General features: G+C 40.9%; 1 non-coding gene across 1 annotated transcript; it reads right to left on the minus strand.

Moving 5' to 3' along the window:
- Positions 1-208: 208 nt before the first annotated feature.
- Trnat-ugu (transfer RNA threonine (anticodon UGU)) lies at positions 209-283 on the minus strand. The gene has a single exon. It is a non-coding gene; the product is annotated as a tRNA-Thr (tRNA).
- Between the last annotated feature and the right edge of the window lie 23,255 nt (positions 284-23,538).

The following is a 23,538-nucleotide window of genomic DNA, read 5'->3' on the forward strand; positions in this document are numbered from 1 at the left end:
GTGCCAAGTCACACATGCCAAAGTACAGTATCTATCAGCCCTTGTCAATGAATTATGCAGTGTATTTAGAGATTTAGACATTCATGTCAGAAACGTGGCTAAAGCCATTCTCTCCAACTATGTTAATACAGATGAAATTATAATTAAATAGACACCTTAGCTGCAAACAGGCGTTGATATACTTCAATGGGGACATGTTGAAAATGTGTGCCCCGACCGGGACTCGAACCCGGGATCTCCTGCTTACATGGCAGACGCTCTATCCATCTGAGCCACCGAGGGCACAGAGGATAGTGCGTCTGCAGGGACTTATCCCTTGCACGCTCCCCGTGAGATCCACATTCCCAACATGTCCACACCACTACATTCGCAGTGCATGTAGTATTACGTAGAGTTATGCTAGATACATCCCAGTATGGAGATTTCTAGCAATCAGAAGTGATTGAATATCCTTGATCTCTGATAATTGAAAACATAAACCTCGTATCTCTGTAACTAACAAAATTTCTTTTTATTATGTCTTAGGAGACTTTACTCCAGAAATATAATAATGTACACCAAGAAGAACTTATGCCTCCCTCTCGTCCCCAAATGAGTCCGTCTGACATTTGTTACAGTACTGGATGGATGCTTAAAGAATCACGTCATACCTGCTTTGCCGTTTCCATAATTTGAAGTGAACCAATAGATGACACACTGAATTGTTGGAATAACCTCAAAAAAGATACAATATCACAATTAAGCACTCGCTATAAATCCTTTATATAGACAGTAGGTCAGTGTCTATAATGCTCTGTTTGATCACCGTATAGAAACATTCTTTGTGTGGATGATGATTCGTAAATCCAAGGTGACTTCACTCCGTCACACAGGCCTCGTAGCCTTCAGTAGCAGGTCACTCTCATGAGCCTGATCACACATACATTATTTTTATTCTTTTGAGAGGCTCGCAGATGTTTTCCCATATTCTTACAGCACTTTGAGCATCCGTACAAAAAACTGTCATTTAACTCGTGTACATCATCACTGTACGTGCGTGTTAAAATTATTAGACAAGAGACATTTTCTCCCTAAATTTTACGTCTACTACACATTTACATTTACATACATGTTGCTTTCATATATTCAGTATTTTGTGCGCATACCTCTATTCTTGATCAACATTTTATCCTGCGTGGCATTGTCTTTATCAACTTTTCCAGAACATTTCAATGTCATTGCCAAGGTACAAGATTTCATGTAAACTGTCCATGACCTCTTGTGTGGTAGTGATTGCAAATCTTCTTTTCCTCCGCTTGCAGTAGCCCGTAAGATTCGAAATGGATTCATATAAAGGCTATTCCCTGGATGGGGCAACACTTCCACTTCCTTTTCTTCCAAATACAAGAAGACACTTTTGGTTCTGTGGCAAGATGCACCATCATGCAAAAATACGGCGTCTTTACTAGGGAATCACGCATTTATTTGAGGCAAAAATTCCTTTTCAAGAGTCTCTTTATATTCTCCTTTTTTCATTTTCTCTTCAGCTGTGTGTTATCTGCCAGGGGCTTTCACAGACTTCACACTTCAGACCATAAAGGAAGCTGAATGCTTCAACGTTGTTGCGAACCCTCTGCGAGGAACGATTCTCCTTGTCTCTGACTAAGATACTGGCTGCTTGTTACCACCACAGTGAACCACCTCAACAATCAAAAAATTCAAATATGCAATTCTATAATGTCAATAAAACATCACAATTTGAAGCACACACTTAACTTTACAGTTCGCTTCCACTTAATTTGCCATGTCGTTGCACATTCTTTTGTCCAGCTCTCACTTGTCCACTCCCGAAGTTGTTTAGGCACAATGCAGGCTTTTGGGTTTCAGTGCAGGTGTGATTTTCTGCTTTTTCCATGGTCGGGATGCTTTTTAAACCACATTGAAACAGCCTCATCCTCACTGTCACTGGAGAAACTTCAAGACACAAACCTTTCACTGATGTTCAAGTTCAATACAAGTAATTTTCCAGTTAATGGTTGCCATGATTGTAACTCTTCTCATTGTTCTAGGGTTGATTTTTCCTTTACGTCTACGTTTCCACTCACTGTTTGGCTTGTATTCACCATATTCGTGCACAGAAAGTTTGATTCTGCTGACAGTTTTTTGTGATACTCTCATTGTGTCAGCAGCTTCTTGCTGTGTAGCGGTTTTCTACAAGACGTTCCACCACAGCAAAAGATTTCCTAGGTGAAATGTCTTTGGTCTTTCCCATAGTCTCACTTTCGTTGGGAACTTCAAGACATATTCCTAAATTCCAGACATTCAAGTTTACTGAGTACATAATCTATTATTAATGTAGCAAGAAGTTTATTGAATAAAAACCAAGCTGAAGCTTGCCATAAAGATATAAAACAATAATTAAAAAACTGTCCAAACCATGAGAAACTACTCGCCTATACTATGGCAGTTTTGAGGTCGAATGACAAATCTTGGCAACTGTGAGAAATACAATGATATTTTATGAATGAAATACATGTTTGACAATCAGTTGCTTTTTTAATTTAAAATCCAAATATCGTCCAGTTTCACTCACAGACCATCTTCACAGAATCTACCGAAAGATACAAAAAAGGTACGTGTAATATACTTCAAATGTTACAAATTCTTTTCCAAGGAAGTGAAAAATGTATATAAGTACTTACACGATTAAAACATCTTAGGCCACAACATCGCTACTTAAATAATGGCTACGTTTCATGTCTAGAGCATTCCATGGAGTCCAGTATAACAAACAGTACTTTTAAAGGCAAGTATGCTAATAACACGCATAAATAGAGCAGAGGTGGAGGTGCTACAACAGTGCAAAATAATGAGTAGTTAGTCAAAGATATTTATAAACCATTTTTGTGATATGGTACAAAAATATATCGATGTTAAGTTTATGCTGAATGCAGGGAACTGCACTAACATGTCGACCTTCTTTGGTATAGAATCAACTGTAAACACAAAACCGTTCTTGCTATCCACAAACATACAACAACATCGATCTTAAAATATAAGGTGGAAATCAGTATAAGACGCTAATGTTAAACACTAGCATAATTATTGCAGATGGTCCGTGAAATATATATATATATAAACAAACGTCAGTTATATCATACATATAATGAACATAGTATCCATAACATAAAAACAAGTTAATATACAGTGTTCAGAAATATTTTTAAATATCACCCAGCATTCATGCGCATTTAGGTTACAATATTGAACAACCACTGTAAAATATCTACTACATTTAAATGAAAATATCATATTTAAATAAAGTTTAGTTAAAGTCCTTAATTGGAAGGCTAGTATATCAGTAATACTAATGCCATAAAGAAAAGAGGGGGCTGCACAGTATAGCATAAGTAACCATGTGCCCAGATTTAGTTTTAAGGAATGTTGATAAGACCTATATGTAAAAGTGGTAATGATGAATAACTTCCTTTCTCAAAGTCAACTTCATCTAAAAGGCATTAGAGGCCCAGCCACTAAGGATGTATTTTGAGAGGTAACTAGAAAGAATTTTCAGCTAACGCAGGTAAGTGATTGCTAAACAAAATATGTAGTTGCGTAAGTAAAGACTTGAAAAAATTAAACGGAATGTAGACCTCGGACTGCAGATAACTTATCTAATACATCACGCGAAATGTAGACCTCGGGCTAACAGATGGTATATCTAACTTATATTACATAATGCCCATATTAAGGATTTATTTAGAAAAAGACAAACAATGTAATGAACAACATATAAGTGCCAAATGTACATAATATCTAGTTTGAACATGTATTCACATGCAAGTGGAGTCAATACATGAATGTTATACACATAACAGCATTTGACAATAACTGTTTTAATAAATGAAGAAGCATATAACCCGTTGCTCATTAAAATCAGAACTACATCATGAGGGTAAGAACACACTTCACACAAAAGCCAGCTTATTGATCCTAAGTCGAAATCAAATATCATAAAATTTGAAAATAGAGTTCTTGAGTGTTTAACATGCTAAATGTAAAATAACACGAAAAAAGTTACATACACTTTATTAAACATGACCTAATCAAATAGAAGCTAGTGTAGTTTTTTACTTTTAAATATTGACTCACAGCACCATTAGTTATAACATAGTTTTTCGACCTGTTGAAAGCTAATGCTATTGATAATGAAATTAACTTCTTCTGAAATATATTATAGTGAAAGGAAGAAATTAATACTTTACTACTGTTTACACCTGAGACCTGTATGATAACGTTAATAGAGCACACATATGAGTACATATGTAATAAATTGAAAGGGAGAAGATCAGCTGTGGCAGATAAATGGCCATGAATCTTCATTCTTCCTCTTCAGCTTATCAGCTAGCAAATTAATCTACGTCAAGGGGAAGCCTCACTGCTGTAGCCGATGTGATGGACAAGAATATAGCTTACTTCACGAAGAAACAGGGGAACACAGCAAATCCTACTATGATTGGACACACCTTGACTTCGGTATTGCCCACCTTGGCCAACGGGTCGATTAAGACCTCGTAATGCTTTATAATTTTGATGGAGTAGAGATGGCTTCCGCCAGTACTCTTATCTTCCACATTATTTCGTGAAGCTTCTTGACTTCGGTCTGGTGGTAGCTATCGTTTTCCAGTTTTTTCACTGTTCCGTTATCCTGATCCCTCGGTTGTCATTCCATGAGGTCTCACAGACGGGCTCTTTCCTCCTAATGTCGTGGTCTCTACTTTTACCAGTTATTCATCTGTTCTTTACACCTACTGCCTTTCGTGTCGCAAAAGCCGTCAAGCCTTGACGCCACACGGCAACACACCGCCGTCTGTTTGGTTGCCAGCTCAGCCCCTGCAACTACTGGACCTTCCGACTCCCTCATTTGCAGCGCGATCTGCAGAGGGCTTTCGCGTTAACCGGACCTCAGTACAAAGGGCATGTAAATACCGAGAGAAGTCGCTCATACCACGAACCTTTTACTGCATCCGACAATGTCACGGGCAGGCAATCAGGAAGAAATGTACCTCCAGCGTGCGGGTATTAAGGGACCATGTCTGGGATGAATACGGCAGTAATGACGCAGCCAGCCACGACAGGAAGTCTGCTACGGATCTAGCCCCGTCGACCGTACGGCGCCGTCGCCACCAAGTGACACCGGAACCTGCTCGCGGGCGTGTTGGTATTCTGCCAGACTCACGTGGCGACACTGTAGAAACTATGAATATGTACAGACTGTAATTTAAGTTTAATCTGCTCTAAAGTGCTCCGCTCAAGGAGAACGACGACTTAAACATTTGATAGTCAACTAGAAGAATATGAACTCTGACTGTGAAAGCCTTCCCTTTGTTGTTCCAAGTACTTGCGTTTAGTTGAGAACATTTTTCCCGGTTAGGAAAGAGCTACAAAGCTGATTACTTGTTTCTTTTGACGGACAACGAAGACAATTTGTGTTGAATTCCCTGTGTTCTTAAATACCGAAGATGAATTTCATGCTCGTGTGTTTCTTGTAGAAGTGTTCAAAGTTCAGGATACCTCACTGCAATTGCAACGTTCACCTACATTTCCACTCACGCACTCATTTTCCTGTGAGTTTCTATACTGCTGCATTTCCTTTGCTGAATGCACTGTCATACCTCAATTAAGAGAATGTTCCGGGCTGTTATGCCGTGGTCGGAGGGATTTCACTTTAAAAGCCGACGTTTCGTCCCCCCTCCGCAGATGGAGACGAAACGTCGGATTTTAAAGAGAAATCCATTCGGCTACGGAATAATAGCCCGGAACATTTTATTAACTGTGACTTTTCCGGCCGCGAAAGTTTACATTTTGCAACTCCCATATCGTCCCACTCACCAAGATCTGTTAGAATTATTTAAATACTTTCCTTTCATTCCTTTCACCACAGAGAAAGGATCTCTTATGTCATTTACGCACCATGTTAATGAAAATTTGAATCCGTGCATCACTGCTGTATGGCTGGAGAAAATGCTAATTAAGTTTTACGATCTCGCTACGTTACTTTGAATAAGATTAAAAGCGTGTTACTGCCAATAGCGGGAATTTATGATGATCAGTCACACCCTATTATTTTCGCAGGAGACAGATATAGCTTTATATCAGATTCAAATTCTGTGAAGCTTGTACAGTGACTTGTAACTTTTGAGATGAGAGTCTGGAGTAAAATTATGTACAGGCGACCACTTACAAATTTATTTTCATTTAACGGGTGAGACTGTATGCCCATGTTTACCTGTCTCACATTTGCATGATATGGTAATCCCTTATTACATGAGTATATGCCTATTTTGCTAATTTTTACCTGACGTGGTGCTGCTACAATCAACGAGAATTATCGGCTGATCCTCATGAAACGTGTTTTTCTTCTCTTTCCAAAACTTCAAGGTCTTGTAAAGTAATAAAACGTGATGTAACGTTATCCTAAAATCTTATTTGTTTTTTAAGATGACCTGATACATTTACTTTCGATGTCAGGTCAAAGTATGTGTGAAATAAGTTTATGTTTTCTTTGGGGAAACAATTAGTTTCTGCAGTTTGTTGTAGAGTTATCAAAGGTTTAGTATATCGTATTGTGACGTGAAATGTTACTTTGGTGAGTGGCATCAGATGGATTTATGGATTTTATGTTCTGAAACATACTTTGACTAGCGTAAAAGACATTTTTACTATACTCATGACATCCCATTGTGAAAGGAGTTACTAGGTCAATTCCCCTTGCGTTTTTTGTGTTTTATACACAGTTCTTGTATAATGAAACTTGAAAATTTGAGCTATTAAATCAATTGAGTTTATGCTGCTAGTTCCAAGCCTGCACTTTAAACCCAGATCAAAAGAGAATTTTGTGGTTATTTATGTGGAATGAAGATTCTTGGCTTATATTTTAATATTCCCAGCACATGTCATTTGTTTACAAGCTTGAAGTACTACATTTACCAATCATCATGTTTTTCTTTTTATTACGGAACGTGACAGACAGTAAGGTAACTTGCAACTTCTTTATTGTGATAGAAGATTGTTAGGAGTCCTTTTCAGGTTCTAGAGGTTGTTTTACTTAGTTTGCAGAATGCCTAATGCAGTTGATGATGCGTATTGGAAATATCGAGGTTTTTATTCTTTTTAAAACACTAACGAATGGGTAATGTAACATCCCCAACCCGTGCTCCTGGTGTGGTCTCTGGTTCTTGTTTGTTGGCAGAATGTAGTCAGTGACCCCTATTAGGAGAGATTAGCCTCCCCAGGGAGATGTTCAGTTTTCACAGAAATTGGACAGTGGTCTCCTCCGTCCTCTTGCCACAAAGCTGGTGCCTGTCTTAGCTGAAGTCAGAGGACACCATACCACCACAGACGTCTTCAGAGAATGATCGAGCATGATGTTTTCACTTTTTCTGCATGACTGTCGTTGTATGGGACGTAATGGCACCACTCAGACCATGCGAAAAATTCGCTTGGCTTTACTTCAAAAAGTCTGGTGTCTCATTGTGTCACACATATCATCATCATGCTTTGCGCACACAGTATGTCAAGCTGGTTCTAACTTCGGTGTTGCTTAATGTGTGTCTTGAATGCCAGGAGTGGGAAGTTTTTGTTGCGTTTCCCTGTTATATCAACGAAATAAGCGATGCTATCATATGTTACATCGGCAACACCACCGAGTATTCCCCTCCAAGTAGAGGTTTTAGGAATCTGGTGAGCTGAGAAGGGAGAACTAAGATTCATGGCTGCTCATCACCTGACCATCATCTGGTGCTGATGGGCGCACGCTTTTCTGATTTTAAGGAAATGTAAGCGTCACTATCCACAGTAGTTCAACTAAAATTCTGAGCACATTGTTACTAGCTTGTTCTGTCAAGCAACTAGATATGTAAATTTGACTTCCAATTTGTAATTTTCTGTCCCTGAATTGGAATTTTCGAGATGCGCTTTTTATCCTTGCTGTTTTTCATATAATTTGGTACCTCTCTATTACGTCTGTGTCATTTTGTGTGCATTCAATCGCAGTTTTAGAGAGCTTCGTACGCTGTCAGCTTCTTGTGATTTGTGCCCATCAATAAGAAAAAAAGACCTGTAGTAATGTAATAACGTTACGTGACTTACATTTCAAGCTACTTCAATTGTCCTACACCATTTCCATTACTAAGCGACTCACTAATAACAAATATGACCTGTTGTGTTATTGTGCACAATGTCTTAACTCATAATAAGTTACTTTCATTCAGTGAAGGCAATGAGTACTGCTATCGTTTACCTCCTGTGATCATAGTTTTGTTTGTTGACTATGGAGTTGGGTCAGTTTCCTCTAGAATTGTAGGTTTTCTGTTCATTGTTCCATGAATATTTGGATAATGGCATTCCAATATTAGATGCAATGAGCAACAACATTTTTTTCAACAACAGCATTTCATAGTACAGATCAAGGATATAATGCTCTTCGGATCACTGGAATAATCATACAAGTTTCAGTGCGAAATTACAAGTAAACAATACAGAGAAGATGTAATACGTAGGAATTCTATGTACGTTCTAGATCAAATTTGCGGTTAAATGATCTTGAAAAGCGTGAAATTTTCCATAATGTATGTAGGTCAATGACTTTTGACATGAACTGTGTCAAATAATGAAATCATCCAAGCGAAGAAATCAGTGAATACTTCGTTCACTGAAGATGAAAAACCCTGCCTCTTCCCTGCCCTTGATATCTCAAGCTACTCATAGTGCAGTATTAAAATGGAAACTTAGCGAAAATAGCCCAGCTGTGCTAATGGAAAATTAAAAAGCCTCTCCCACTACTCTCCCTTCCCCACATTATGTCCAACCAGTCATAGCTTGGTATTAAAATGAAGAGATCAAAGACGGCGGAAATAGCCCAGTCCTGCAGGTGGAATATTACAAACCATTCTCCCCCCCCCCCCCCGATATCTCTGGCCAATCAAAGTGCAGTATTAAAACTCCAAGATGATGAAAATAGACCAGTTGTGATTTTCACGACCTGCTCCATCCAATGAATTAGAGTGACGTACTTAAATGGTATGTAAAAGTTTTTCAAATTAAATTATTTCTGATGTACTTCCCCCTTCCTCCTCCCGATCTCCAAAGAATCAGAGCGTAGTGTTAACAATAACACACAAATGCATTACAAACATAACATATTCTCCACTTGAAAGTCAGTTATGCAGTATTTTTGTATAAAAAGGTTGCCACGTTCCATTATTGGTGTTCTAATATACACCTCAAGTGTATATCAAACTTGTACACGTGTAAAACTTAGACATTACATATCTACAAATATCTGTGTCAATATTACAATTACTCCAAAATCGAAGGCATGCTTTACGTACCCACAGAAACATCAGTGTATTTAATACATCAAATAATCTCTAGTAATCATTTCTCTCTCTCTCTCTCTCTCTCTCTCTCTCTCTCTCTCTCTCTCTCTCACACACACACACACACACACACACACACACAAACACAAACACAAATACAAACGGGCGCCGCGCGCGTGTGTACGGCTATCCTTATATTTCATTCAACACCATACATAAACCTGTGATCTACCTATAATTCAAAAATACAAAATCAACTGTGGTCTCTCTCACACAAAGTAATCATTCTCCCTCCCTCATAGGGTGGCTACCATTCACCCTCGGTGGTCACTGTTCTTCCTTCGGGTGATCACCATTCAACAATATTGGGTGGTCACCATTCCCCTATTAGATCGCCACAGTTCCCCATTTTGTGATCAACATTCTACATCAATACCACACTCCGCCTAATGGTGTGTAGCGGGGAGTACTTGTGGTACCACTGACTAAGCCCATCTACCTGGTTCCATGTCTTTGCAAGTCATTCTGCTATTCGATACTGTCTTCTGGCGGCAGCATGATTTGCAAACAGTCTTAGAGTATGCGATGTTTTCTACTAGATCATCTGTATACACTGTAAACATTAGCGTTCCTATCACACTTCCCTGAGGTACTCAGAAAATTACCTTTCAATACGTGGAACTTTTTCCGTTAAGAGGGACGTGTAGGTTTATGTCTGCAAGAAAGGCTTGAATCCTGTCGAAAATGTGGTCCGATACTCGGTAACCTCGAATTTTTTTTCTCACTTAACGACTTTGCGAGACAGTGTGAAACGCTTTCCTGAAGTCACGGAACACGGCATCAACCTGAGAAGGTTCTCTACAGCGCCACAAATGTCATGGAAGAACAGAGTGCGCTGAGTTTCGCTAAATCTCTCTTTGCTGAATCCACGTTGATTTTCTACAGCGGAGATTTTAGTTCTCCAAAAAGTCATAATTCCTTAGCATAAAACATGTTCCATAAATCCATAATAGGCTGACGTCCGCGACATAAGTCTCTAATAGTGTGGATCTGTCCTACGGCGCTTCTTGAAAACTGCAATTACTTCTGGTTTTCCCAGTCGCTAGGTACCTTTGCTATACTAGCGATCTGCGAACAAGTCCTTTCGCGTAATCTTTGTAGCATCTCATAAGAAATTCATCTGTTCCTGAGGCCTTTTCAATACTAAGCATTTTTAGTTACTTTTCTATGACTCTGTCGGTTATCTGAATATCTGCCATTTCGGCGTTCTTAAGATGATGATTGAAAGGAGGGACCTTCTTATGATCTCCCACGGTGAAAAAATTTAGGAAGACCGAGTTCTGTATTTTCGCCTTCTCTTTGTTACCTTCCATTTCGATGCCAACGTGGTTATTTACAGAATGAATATATGAATTCGAACCACTGACGGATTTTACGTAAGACAAAAACCTCTTAGGGTGTTTACTCAGGTCGACTGACAAAATCTTACCGGGTACCCGAGTCAGTGCCTGCATTGCCTCACGTGGAGGTAACGCAACGTACGGATGTGGGATTTTCAGAATGGACCTATACTTCGTATTTTAGAACCCCCTGTGCTGTTGATCTGCAAATGTAGCCGTTTCATCTACTCAATATGCACTGTTGCAACAATAAATCTTGAATGAACTGGAAGCCTCTATATGGTTTACTGATTTTTATTCCGCCAGTGTATATATCCTGAGTAGGAGTGAATGTTGCACTTTACATCTTTGTAAAGATGGCAACTGGGATAGACTTGATTATCCAATGGTTGATTAGCAACTCAAAAGCTTCTTGGTAGGTTTTCCTGCTATTATACCCCCACCTTCCTGCTGCGTCAGAGGGAAAGATGTGATTAGTAGTCATTAGTCAGCGAGTCTTTTCATACTTCGTTTACAACACACATTTCCCAGGAAGAGGACACCTCCTTGAGCTAAATCTCTCATCACCGTTGTCCACGTTGAAGAGACAACGGATTAGACAGTCTTTACTTCTTTGCAACAAAAATGTACCTTAAAAAAGAAATTCTAGTGGAAAGAAATTTTTAACAGGCACCAGTGATAATTTACACCGGTTCGCGTGAGATCACCGAAGTTAAGCGCTGTCGGGCGTGGCCGGCACTTGGGTGGGTGACCATCCAGGCCGCCATGCGCTGTTGCCATTTTTCGGGGTGCACTCAGCCTCGTGATGCCAATTGAGGACCTACTCGACCGAGTAGTAGTGGCTTCGGTCAAGAATACCACCATAACGACCGGGAGAGCGGTGTGCTGACCCCACCCCCCTCCTATCCGCATCCTCTACTGAGGATGACACGGCGGTCGGATGGTCTCGGTGGACCCTCGTGGCCTGAAGACGGAGTACAAGTGATAATTAAAGTGGTAGTGTGCTTGTGTTAGGAGCGACGGTAGTAATAGCCATCTCAGCACTCAGTGTCGTCTTGTGTGAGACAAGACTGCAGAGTTATCTCTTGCAGACTGTTACCTGTACTTACACGCCTGTCTCACTGTACGCTATACACGTAAATTTCTTTATTGTTAGTTGAAAATTGGTGGTTGAAAATACCGGGTGATCAAAAAGTCAGTATAAATTTGAAAACTTAATAAACCACGGGATAATGTAATAAGAGAGGTAAAAATTGACACACATGCTTGGAATGACATGGGGTTTTGTTAGAACAAAAAAAAGAAGAAGTATTGCTAGACGCGCGAAAGATCTCTTGTGCGTGTCGTTTGGTGATGATCGTGTGCTCAGCCGCCACTTCCGTCAGGCTTGGCCTCCCAGGTCCCCAGACCTCAGTCCGTGCGATTATTGTCTTTGGGGTTACCTGAAGTCGCTAGTGTATCGTGATCGACCGACAGCTCTAGGGATGCTGAAAGACAACATCCGACGTCATTGCCTCACCATAACTCCGGACATGCTTTACAGTGCTGTTCACAACATTGTTCCTCGACTACAGCTGTTGTTGAGGAATGATGGTGGACATATTGAGCATTTCCTGTAAAGAACATCATCTTTCCTTTGTCTCACTTTGTTATGCTAATTATTCCTATTCTGATCAGATGAAGCGCCATCTGTCGGGCATTTTTTGAACGTTTGTATTTTTTTGGTTCTAATAAAACCCCGTCATTCCAAGCATGTGTGTCAATTTGTACCTCTCTATCTACATTATTCCGTGATTTATTCAGTTTTCAAATTTATACTGACTTTTTGATCACCCGGTACAATCAGACGTGTACAAGAAGCGAATACATTAATTAATTTTTTACTATGTGTACACTTAATAATCGAACTGTACATATCCTATGATGCAGTCCTATATGCCACGAGAGTGAAGTTCTTGATTACTACAAATTGTTTTGAATGCTAATACAGTTATATGTACATAATCTACACTTAATAACTGAGTTACACATAACTTCGAATGTTATAGGTTCTTCTGTTGAGTTACATAGGCAAAGAGTAAACTTCCCGATTGTAACAAATTGTCTTGAATGTTTATACACTTGCATTGTATTAGTAATACTTTCCAGCTGCTTGCTATTTTGTTGTAATGTCCTCACTACAGTTTTCCACACTTATGTGCACAAGTCTATAGATGCACTGTATCTGGGGTAAAATTGTGAGTACGGCTGATTAAACAAATGTGCCACCCAACAAGAATCAAATTCAGTTAGGTCATGTCAATTTAGTGTCCTCTGTTGGCATGTATGCGTGACGCTACCCTTCGGAGAGAGAGAGAGAGAGAGAGAGAGAGAGAGAGAGAGAGACAGCTACGAAAGACCGATGCTCGCCAGGCAGCGTGCTGGAGGGAGGTTTTGAAGTCCATCTCTACTGTAGCTGTGATAGGTGCGTGGCTGTGATCGCCAAAGATACCACAAAAAACTGTCTCTCTTATGTGACTAATATTTTCATCTCTTCTACAGAATCTCATAAACCAAGGTGTGTTGTTTCGTCCAAATCAATAAAAACATGGACCTTTCCCGAATGAACTTGTTTTTAGAGACGTTTCTCAGCACATGGAATGTCTCTGTACACAGCTACCCAGTCTCTCACTCTAGTGTTTTTCACGAGTCATAAACTTTTGGGCGATAACTGAAGCTCCTCTCTTCAATACATATTATTGTGTGTCTCTTTCGGTTGGTTCATGTTATAAGACATCGACCTAGCACGATAAATATGGCAAAACTTTATAAATTTATGCTAGATGTGCCAACCCTTGGCTTGTACAGAGGCTTGAATTCCGCTGGGAAGACTTTCAGTGCGACATGTGAATTTCCGTTGAGAAATGGTAGCCCATTCTTCCTCAACAGACGAAACCAGTGACGTTAAATGCTCAGTACTGGAGTGAAGTCGGTGTTCTAGCTCATTCCAGAGGTGTTCAGAGTCGAGGCAGTCCAGTCTATTTCACCTTTTACATACTGTTATGCGCAGACCACTGTTTCTTATTTGCTTCTTTAAGATAAAGTGCATTATCATGTTGACAAAAACATTCATAGTCTCTGAAATGCTCCTCTACTATACGTAGTACACAAGACTATCAAAGGTCGTCATATTCTTCTGTATTTAGCATCTTTTTGAGTTCAATAACAGGGTTAATCCATAACCACGAAAAAGAGTCCCATTCCATGACATCACCATCTCCGTACTTCGCTGACAACAGGTAGTACACGCCACTCCAGATCACTTGCATCTAGTCGTTCACGGTCGAGTAGCGTCACTGTTTACATCACTTCAGGTGTTGATTAGCAGAGACTGCACAAAGATGTTGACCATTTCACTCCATTCTTTGTATCTTTCTTTGTTGCGTGCCAAAATCTGAACCATAAAGAAAATGGAGAATGCTTGCTTTCATTGAACGTCAACAAATATGTAATGCGAGAAGCAAGGCTTACCTTGAAGCTGTGTGTAATCAGTACTGTTGTTGTTGTTGTGGTCTTCAGTCCTGAGACTGGTTTGATGCAGCTCTCCATGCTACTCTATCCTGTGCAAGCTGCTTCATCTCCCAGTAACAACTGCAACCTAAATCCTTTTGAATCTGCTTACTGTATTCATCTCTTGGTCTCCCTCTACGATTTTTACCCTCCACGCTGCCCTCCAATACTAAATTGGTGATCCCTTGATGCCTCAGAACATGTCCTACCAACCGATCCCTTCTACTAGTCAAGTTGTGCCACAAATTTCTCTTCTCCCCAATCCTATTCAATACCTCCTCATTAGTTATGTGATCTACCCATCTAATCTTCAGCATTCTTCTCTAGCACCACATTTCAAAAGCTTCTATTCTCTTCTTGTCCAAACTATTTATCGTCCATGTTTCACTTCCATACATGGCTACACTCCATACAAATACTTTCAGAAACGACTTCCTGACATTGAAATCTATACTCGATGTTAACAAATTTCTCTTCTTCAGGAACGCTTTCCTTCCTATTGCCAGTCTACATTTTATATCCCCTCTACTTCGACTATCATCAGTTATTTCGTCCCCCCCAATAGCAAAACTCCTTTACTACTTTAAGTGTCTCATTTCCTAATCTAATTCCCTCAGCATCACCCGACTTAATTCGACTACATTCCATTATCCTCGTTTTACTTTTGTTGATGTTCATCTTATATACTCCTTTCAAGACACTATCCATTCCGTTCAACTGCTCTTCCAAGTCCTTTGCTGTCTCTGACAGAATTACAATGTCATCGGCAAACCTCAAAGTTTTTATTTCTTCTCCATGGATTTTAATACCTACTCCGAATTTTTCTTTTGTTTCGTTCACTGCTTACTCAATATACAGATTGAATAACATCGGGGAGAGGCTACAACCCTGTCTCACTCCCTTCCTAATCACTGCTTCCCTTTCATGTCCCTCGACTCTTATAACTGCCATCTGGTTTCTGTACAAGTTGTAAATAGCCTTCCGCTCCCTGTATTTTACCCCAGCCACCTTCAGAATTTGAAAGAGAGTATTCCAGTCAACATTGTCAAAAGCTTTCTCTAAGTCTACAAATGCTAGAAACGTAGGTTTGCCTTTCCTTAATCTAGCTTCTAAGATAAGTCGTAGGGTCAATATTGCCTCACGTGTTCCTATATTTCTACGGAATCCAAACTGATCTTCTCCGAGGTCAGCTTCTACTAGTTTTTCCATTCGTCTGTAAAGAATTCGTGTTAGTATTTTGCAGCCGTGACTTATTAAACCGATAGTTCGGTAATTTTTACACCTGTCACCACACGCTTTCTTTGGGATTGGAATTATTATATTCTTCTTGAAGTCTGAGGGTATTTCGCCTGTCTCATAAATCTTGCTCATCACCAGATGGTAGAGTTTTATCAGGACTGGCTCTCCCAAGGCTGTCAGTAGTTCTAATGGAATGTTGTCTACTCCCGGGGCCTTGTTTCGACTCAGGTCTCTCAGTGCTCTGTCAAACTCTTCACGCAGTATCATATCTCCCATTTCATCTTCATCTACATCATCTTCCATTTCCATAACATTGTCGTCAAGTACATCGCCTTTGTATAGACCCTCTATATACTCCTTCCACCTTTCTGCTTTCCCTTCTTTGCGTAGAACAGGGTTTCCATCTGAGCTCTTGATAATCATACAAGTGGTTCTCTTTTCTCCAAAGGTCTCTTTAATTTTCCTGTAGGCAGTATCTATCTTACCCCTGGTGAGACAAGCCTCTACATACTTACATTTGTCCTCTAGCCATCCCTGCTTAGCCATTTTGCACTTCCTGTCGATCTCATTTTTGAGACGTTTGTATTCCTTTTTGCTTGCTTCATTTACTGCATTTTTATATTTCCTCCTTTGATCAATTAAGTTCAATATTTCTTCTATTACCCAAGGATTTCTACTAGCCCTCGTCTTTTTACCTACTTTATCCTCTGCTGCCTTCACTGCTTCATGCCTCAAAGCTACCCATATTTCTTCTACTGTATTTCTTTCCCCCATTCTTGTCAATTCTTCCCTTACGCTCTCCTTGAAACTACGTACAACCTCTGGTTCTTTTAGTTTATCCAGGTCCCATCTCCTTAAATTCCCACCTTTTTTCAGTACTATGAGACAATTAATTCCTATATGTGATAACATTGTTACACGCTCGACGTTCAAACTGGAACTGACAAAATTAGCTCACACAATCCTCCTTATATATAGTTGCATTAGTAATCTGGAGCAACATTTTTCAAATCTACCCTTCTGCATATTGAAGTCATTGTTTCTCTCGGATTTCATGTGGTTTGCAAATAAATATTAATAGTTCGCAGTTATTTTTTAATAAATATGCATGTGCCAGCTGTGATTCACAATAAATTTAAGGATATCTCCTCCAGATCTTTTTCCTTATAATCAGGGCTCTGATTCACAAGAAATTTCTTGGGAGAATCCCTTCCAGGTACCTTTTTCCGGATTCTACAACGCCGTGCAGAAAAGTAATGCCTCCGAATTCTTTATGTGGTTCGAATGGTTAAAATGGCTCTAAGCACTATGGGACTTACCATCTGAGGTCATCAGTCCCCTAGAACTTAGAACTACTTAAACCTAACTAACCTAAGGACAACACACACATCCATGCCCGAGGCAGGATTTCAACCTGAGACCGTAGCAGCAGCGTGGTTCCAGACTGAAGCGCCTAGAGCCGCTCCTCCACAGCGGCCGGCTTCTTTATGTGAAAGCTCTTAAAACTATTTAAATAAAACAAATGTTATTAATCTTCTACGCCTTTTCTTCGTGTCTACCCACCTATTTCTCAGCGTAGTCACCCTGGCGATAAACACATTTCTTCTAATGTGAGACCAATTCGTTGAAACTATCAGTTGAATGTCTTGAGAGCCTTTTCTCGTGGAGCTACATCCTCACCTCTGCCTGCAACGCAACATCATAACAAACTGAAGTCCTGGGAGATATTCTTTAAGTTTGGGTAACAGATGAATAACGTATAGGACCAAGTTGGGACTGTGTGGGGGATGATCGATTACAGTGAAACTAAGGCATCGGATTGTTGCAGATGTCGCAGCGTTCGTGTGTGGACTAGCATTATTATGCAGAAGGAAAGGGTGCTCCATATGTGTAGAAGCTCTTCAAATACGAAATTCGATTGTAGGATGCTTTCTCTGATGCACTGGCATAGTTACGTTAAACACCAGAATGTTACACGCTTCAGTTCAGAGTTCCCTAGCGGCAGATGCTTGTAACTTGTCAGAGAATCGGAAACGTTGACAGAAATTTCCATGGCACGTAATATCACAACCGATGTTGAAAACAGAATAAAAAATTGGGAAGCATTATTTTTCAGCAAGCCTTCGTAATTAAATGTCACCCTTCTGAGAGTTCTTTCGTGACAATACAAATGAATTTTGATATTTTGAAAGCAGGTTTCAGCTAATTGTTATTTAAAAATAAATTTAATGCAGAACACCTACCGAGCTTGTAGAAAGAGACTGGAGGTTTTTTCAGTCAGGAGATAAGCTACTAGCAAAACTGTTGGAACAAGTATCATCTCCTTGTTGCGGAAAACAAGTCTCAGCTAGCTTACGTTAGTCTGTTTCCTCGCGTTTGGTGGGCAATTGGAGTTTCTAAGAATGTGATTTAGCAATCTTCAATCAAGCACATGAGATAAATCTCTGCTGCCGCAACATGGAACCGAAGGTATAAAAAGCACAGCACCAACTCAGAGAAGTAATATCTCCTGAATCTTCAGAGCTTTGTACATCTCCTAAGACAATTAATATCGTAGGATCAGTTGCGAGTTGAGAGAGCAGGGTCGGAAATTCGAGGAGAAAATAACTACAGATATTCTTCCTTTTTCTTTCTCAAAAAGGTTTTCTGGTATCGTTTTGTTATATTTGTTTCGTATCTACACGTTTTTTTTCACTCGTTTGTACACAATCTGTGCCCCTCCCGACAGAGCACACGAGATAAGAACGTTGACTCAGAAGCAGCAGCAGCAGGAGCAAGAGGTATTCGGAGTTAATCGGAAGTATCTGGTCAGGGGAGAGATGGAGGGTATAAAAAGAAGAGCTTCGTCTCACAGAAGTCATTCGTACTTTATCTTCGAGCTATGAACGTCTGTTTTGAGCTCCTGGATACCGATCGAGAAGATGAAAAATCTCTAAGCCGCTGCAGAGTCAAAATTTCGAGAACAAAACTGTGTTCGTCATACGCAAACTATAATTAAAATATTCTGTTTGCAATATCTATAATTACATATACCATCGTTTAATGTTACAGAATCAGAGGTAGCCCTGATCGAGCAGCGAGGAATCTGCAGATTGTCCTGATAGCTTTGGACGCCTTCCTAGTCATCTTCGTCTTTGTAATCGTTAGCTTAAGAGTATAGTAGTAGTTTATATAATCATAAATAATGGGTAAGCCTTAAACAAAGCATTTTAAAATCGGTGATAATAGTCTAGAACAGGTATTTGAGGGCTCGACATTTGGAGTTCGAATATCTACTGGCGTAATACTTAGATATGATGGTTTCAGACTATGAACAATCTCTAGTCACACATTTCCCGTTTTTCATCAAAAAGTGCTGAAGCTGAATCTGTTGAGATAAATGTCACACCACTCTGTATATTAATTTTGCCAAAGTCACGTAAGTTTAGGGAAATGTACATGAACACCAGGAATGCACGTCTATTGTCTTCAGAGGACGTCAGTCAGTGGTGTTCAGTGTTACAGAGCAACTACGAAAATAACTGGAAACATTCCAGGGTCGTGATTCTGGATGGGCATCAAGGGAAATCGTGAAACTTGGTTTTAATGTAAATGTAAATAAAGTATTTTATACGGGAACACACAGAAAATGGCCAAAGGTTATAGGAGACAAAAAATCGCTGGTAAATGTTGGTTCAAAGAACTATTATTACCATTATTATTATTGTTTCAAGTGATCAATTATAGCTGCTTTGAATCCAGCGTATAAAAGCATGAATCGTATGTCTAGTTATCCTCCACATCCCCAAGCATTAAATTTTGCGAATATTTGTTCCTGCTGAACTGTATCACGTAGTAATACCTCAGAAAAACAATGTAAGTGTATCTATGAATGTGTGTGGCATAACTTTGAGCCCGATTGGATGGTTTTAGGAGTATCAGACGAGGATTACTAAGAAAAAATTTTCAAATCTTTCCACTATATTCTCGAAACATCATAACGTGAGTAGCATGTGAATCTCTTAATGCTTCCGACCGAGCGAGGTGGCACAGTGGTTAGCACACTGGACTCGCATTCGGGAGGACGACGGTTCAATCCCGTCTCCGGCCATCCTGATTTAGGTTTTCCGTGATTTCCCTAAATCGCTTCAGGCAAATGCCGGGATGGTTCCTTTGAAAGGGCACGGCCGATTTCCTTCCCCATCCCTCCCTAACCCGAGCTTGCGCTCCGTCTCTAATGACCTCGTTGTCGACGGGACGTTAAACACTAATCTCCTCCTCCTCCTCTTAATGCTTCCTTTCGCAAACACAGAAATTTACCAGTTCTGCTTCGTTAAACATCCTTCGAGACTAGCACAGGGTAGCATCCCTGGTCATACTAGATCAGTTGTGTTATGCGAAAGATGTTAATGCTACTCCCATTCTAAATAGAAGGTGGCTACACATTCGATTCATTGTTCACAGCTCACAGTAGTCAGGAGTATAACGTCCCTAGTTTAAATAATTCTTTACATTCGATACTTTCACCACGAATTAAAGTTACCTGTAAACTTGCCACTTAAAATTCCAAAAAAATACAAAGCTTTAGAGGGCTACCTCTATCGTCGTCGTCAGCGGCTATGTGTGGCTGTCGCGAAACTTGTTTTTTCATTACGGAATTTTGCCGTACAGCATCAACGGCTTAAGAGCGGTCTATCTATTTTGGTATAGTAGTAAAACTTCCTTGTATGACAATGATATCATTGTATTGCACGTTGAAAGTTAAATAATGGGAGAGGAAGTTTTGTACCACCCTCCGATGATGTGAGTTCAATTCTGTCGGTAAGAAGTTACATAACTACGTTATTAGTTATAATGGTGGCCGTACCAAGGGTTTCACATTATGAGTGACATTGCCAAAACTGTCACATTATGAATGGTCGTACCAGGGCTGACATTAGCTGTGGTATGAATCAGTCCTCGACGATGATAAGAGGAAGAGGGTGGCGGTGCCAGTGCTGGAGATTCGTCGTACCACTTTGTCGTATAGCCATCTCGAATTTTCTTGAACAGTCGTCTTTGGACGGACTATATTTGTCTTCTCATGCAGGCTAACAATCCACCTGAATAGAGGAGCATGCAGGCTCCACCAAGATGCCTGAAGGCGCTGGAGGGTCTGCATTCTGGCAGCACCAAACCAAGATGCCTGTAGGCGCTGGAGGGTCTGCATTCTGGCAGCACCAATCATGGTCCACACAGTGGAGTCATAGGTGAGAGAAGGGTGGACAACAATACCGTACAGCTGGAGCTTGGTACATGCTTTCATGTCCCTGCTGATGAAGAGCACGTACAGTGCGTTTGTCAGCTTCATCCACTTTTGGGTGACATTCTCCGCATGTTGATGGAAGAGCAGTTTGTTATCCATCCGAACTCCTAGCTATTTGGTATCGGGGGACTATGGGACCCAGACGCTTCCAATACTGATGTTGTGGCGGAGGATAGTGTACCGTTTGGGAAGGTAGACCGCCGTGGTTTTCGCGGCATTGAGGGAAACCTTGTTGCATGACACAAAATGGCTGTTGCGTTGATCCGCCTCTGGAGACGAGCAGTGAGCTGGCCGGTGTTGCGCGCGATCGTATAGAACGCTGTATCGTCTTCGTATTGCGCAGGGTGGCAGTGTGGAATGTCTGGCATGTCATTAACATAAACGTTAAGGAGGACGGGAGACGACGCAGTATTCATCTTATGGCGAAGCGTTTTCCTCTCTCAGTTAGCACGAAAACCCGACCTCAGAGGAAATATTGTACGATGTTAATATATATATTTGGGATGGTCATCTGCATTAGCATTTTGTATACGAGATTATCCTGCCAAATCTTGACGTAGGCATTTTGCAGGTCCTGGAGAACCACTGCGATTGACATGATGGAGTTAAAGTCCTTGTTAACGTGTTCTGAGATCCTAAGAACTTGTAGTTTTCATTAACAGATGTGAAATGAATCAGAACTGTTCTGGAGCGATTGTCCTAGCCACCACCGGAGGCTGGGAAATGCGGTGGAAGCTCAAATATTCCAGGACCTTCGCCATCGCATTTAAGAAGCTGATGGACCTTTTGTTAGTAGGGACCGTATGATCCCTTGATGGTTTGGGAATTGCTATGAGGTTTGGCTGATTCCATTGTGGAGGGAAAAGGCAAGTCATAAGACAGCGCTTCAGAATCCTGGTGAGTAATAACAGAAGGTTTGACGAAGCCGACGGTGGCGTTAGTTTAAGATCCTGTCGAATCCAGGAGCCAGCTGTTCACACCTCTGCTGGAGGATCCGTTGGACTTCAGCTGGGATTGTAAGGTAAAGGCAGTAAGAGGTAATCTGTTTCTAAAAGAGGCAACGACCGACATAATATTGTGTTCATCCTCGAGTTCATGAGGTATGAGGTCCTGGACGAGCAGTTGATTCTGGGTTTCAAATGCATCACCCACGAAGGGCATCACAAATTAAGCGATCCAGAGTGCACATGGAATGGTTGGTTCTCAGTATGGAGCGCCTCATAGCTTGGACAACAGCCAATTCCAACTTACTGTGGTGGAGATATTAGGACATCTTGTCCTCCCATTGCCCATTTTCCAATCGACCAGGTGGAGGCCGAATTCGCGATTGGGACGCCTTATGAGATGCTTGTGCTGTCAGAAAGCTGCTTTCACTGCCAGTGGTAGCTGTTGGTCTGTATGTTAAGTTGGTGCAGCAGAGGACACAAGGCATCCAGTGGGGTCAAAGCCCAAGTTGCAGGGCAAGTGGAGGTCTGGATTGTCTTCTGGATTTTCGTGGTTAGGTAACTACCAGCTCTGAGAAGATTGGCAGGTTTTGTCAGATCGAGGGTTTGCCATATGATGTTGCTGAGGGCCCTGACACCTTTTTCCCAATCAGTGATGGTCACTGTAGCGTGGACATTGAAAGTCAGTGTCGCACTGGGTCGTGATATGACTACAGTTTGCAACGAAAATTGAGCCGCGATATTCTTGAAAATGGACACATCCAGAATGTCTGGTTGGCAGTAGGAGTGGACAGGTATATGTGTAGGAGTGTGGGGGTCACAGACAGAGAGTGCCAGAGTGTCTTTCAAGACGAGGAGGAGTCTGCCTTTGTGACGAATGACGCAAGAATGCCAAGCTGGCTGCTTGGTATTGACGTCTGCGACAAGGATGATTCTGTCGAATGATGTCAACTAGCAAAGGACCACTTTGAGAAGTGGCTGGTTGGGGCTCAAACATGCAGCAGCACAAGTGGTAACTCAAAGGTGATACAGACAGTGACTGCTGTGGCCTCTATATTTTCCAGTGGTTGGGTAGCCTTTTGATTGTAGGGGTGTATTGTATATAGGATCACTGCCATGACCCCACCTCGCCGATGAAGCCGACCAGTGCGATAGCAAACCATGTTGTATAGACGAAAATCGTCCGCCTGTTTGAGGTGTGTTTCCGTAACAAGAAAAGTTATCACGTGTTGGTTGTAGATGGTGCTTAGTTCAGTTTTCATCTGTTTAATGCCACTGGCATTAAAAATATAGTAGTCTAGATTCCTAAGGGACTGGAAGTCTTGCGGTGGGCGATTCGCCATTACAACAAAATCTAGCTGAGCCCTTTTGCCTAGGTGGTGACCTTTGTGAGTCTGTCCGCCGAAGAACGATTTTTTCGAGTTTTTTTACGAATAATTAACCTGATGTTGGGCTTCATGAACAGGGCAATGACTTTCAGGATCCCTCACTTATCATCCCAAAATGAAGTATCTGTCTCTACTTCTGGCGGGATATTACAAGTGGGCTGCTTGATTCTTCGGCGAGCAGGGGTTGGTTTTGTGACAGGTTGACCGGATGTTGCAATGGAGAGTTGGGACATTTCCACAACTGAGTGTGAGGAGGCGGCAGAGGCTTTTCCGTTTGGTGGGCATCAGTATTGGTCACATAACATGGACAAGAATGAGGAGACTTAGCTGCAGTGGCAAAGGTTTTCGTAGGGGATGGAGCTGGAGTGGGTCCCT

Source organism: Schistocerca nitens, chromosome 3, assembly GCF_023898315.1.
Source record: "Schistocerca nitens isolate TAMUIC-IGC-003100 chromosome 3, iqSchNite1.1, whole genome shotgun sequence".
Classification (NCBI taxonomy): domain Eukaryota; kingdom Metazoa; phylum Arthropoda; class Insecta; order Orthoptera; family Acrididae; genus Schistocerca; species Schistocerca nitens.